Genomic DNA, 1,718 nt, shown 5'->3' with positions numbered 1-1,718 from the left:
TGTGTGTGTGTGTGTGTGTGTGTGTGTGTGTGTGTTTGGAGTAGACCCCCTACCATCGCTTGGTCTGTTACGTTCCTGTGAGCAAACAGTTCGGCAAAAGAGACTATGAGCCAAGTTTTAGAAAATAAGATCTGGTGTCAATTCGTTCGACTGCAGCCGTCCGAAGTGGAACAAGTGTAAGATAAACGATAAATTATAATAAAATACAATAAAACAAAGTAGAACAGTGGAAACCGTTATTAATGGAAGGGAGGTAACTGCAGAATCTATTTCTAGAAACGGGGGAAATGTTTCTGCTTTTCTGTTACAGCGCAAACAAACAAAGGTACTTTGGTGATACCCAATAATAATTTCTTAAACGCTTAGTCGGAGTAGGAAGGGCCGCATCCATCACTATTTTGTTTTCCGGGTTTTCTGGAAGTGTTTATAGGAAAGGAAGAAGTTAACTTCAAACTTAACATGAAATGTTTACAACAGAGTGAAATCTGCCAAAGGATGACACGTAGCTGTGTGGTTGAGAAGCCTGCTTCCCGATCATGTGGTCTTGGGTTCAATACCACAGTTTGGCACGTTCGTCAAGTGTCTTGTCATTGTTATGGCCACTACTTAATGTTATCAATCACTCATTGTTATCAAAAGGCACCGTCGAAAAGTGATTACAATAAGTTTCTTCAATTATATTTTATTTTCTAACATTATTCTTATTAGCGAGTAACAACAACTTTTGACTTCCTGATACATTTTCAGTCGGTATCGATGATAATGGGTTTGTGGGTATCTTGAAAACATCTCACCGTGTAGCCTCGAGTTGCCTTTTGGCAACGTATACATTCGTTCAGCCACCCTGGCAGATTGTGAAGAGGCATCAGAAGGGATCAACTGAACCGACGGGATCTTCACCTTGATGCTAGGAATCCTAGAAGATCAACGGTTAAGATCAACATGCTCAAACAAGAAAGTAACTGCAATATATCCATGGTTGTGCATTCAGCTAATGGCCAAGAATCTCTCAGTTTAAATTCGTACCGAATAGAATTGGATGGTGACAGAGAGTCACAAGAACCCGTGCAAGCAGGGCAACTAGCATATATTCCATTGATGATCAAAATACAGTCGCTCGTGAAATTAACGTGGATGTAGCTGCGTAATCCATGGACCCGTGTGCTCACAGTGTAATTCTCAGACCGAATAGCGTCACGACCAGCATTATGGATAGAATTCAGAGAAAAACAGGAATAAGAATTTATCCTAGAGCTGAACTAATGCTTTATGTATTGGTTGTAAGAGGATGAAAAGAAAAGATGCCTCAGCGAGATTTGAACGTGTAGCAAACTCATAAGGGGCGGAGAGAGAACGTAAGTTCGTTTGCCCGAACATGAGAAATTATTGATTTCTCACTGGTTAAAAATTACTGCCTATATACGAATTATGAACTTCGTTGAAGAAATCTTTCACCGGGTTACGGTTCTATGATTCGTGTATGAGTAGTTATAAAAACCCTGATTTTCGGAAAAATCTCCAGTGTTCGTTGGACATTACTCAAGTCCGCGACACTCACCCTTTTGAGTATAGGCTAATATATATGTCATGTTCAATACTCAAATCCGACAATATTGAATTGTCGTGAAACCTTATTAGTTAGAATGAGAAACTAGTTAATAATAAATTTAAGTCGTAAATTCCCTACGATGAAATGTTTTGTTTCTAAATTTCTATAA

Source organism: Octopus bimaculoides, chromosome 13, assembly GCF_001194135.2.
Source record: "Octopus bimaculoides isolate UCB-OBI-ISO-001 chromosome 13, ASM119413v2, whole genome shotgun sequence".
In the NCBI taxonomy this organism is placed as follows: Eukaryota; Metazoa; Mollusca; class Cephalopoda; order Octopoda; family Octopodidae; genus Octopus; species Octopus bimaculoides.
This window is presented reverse-complemented; position numbering follows the sequence as displayed.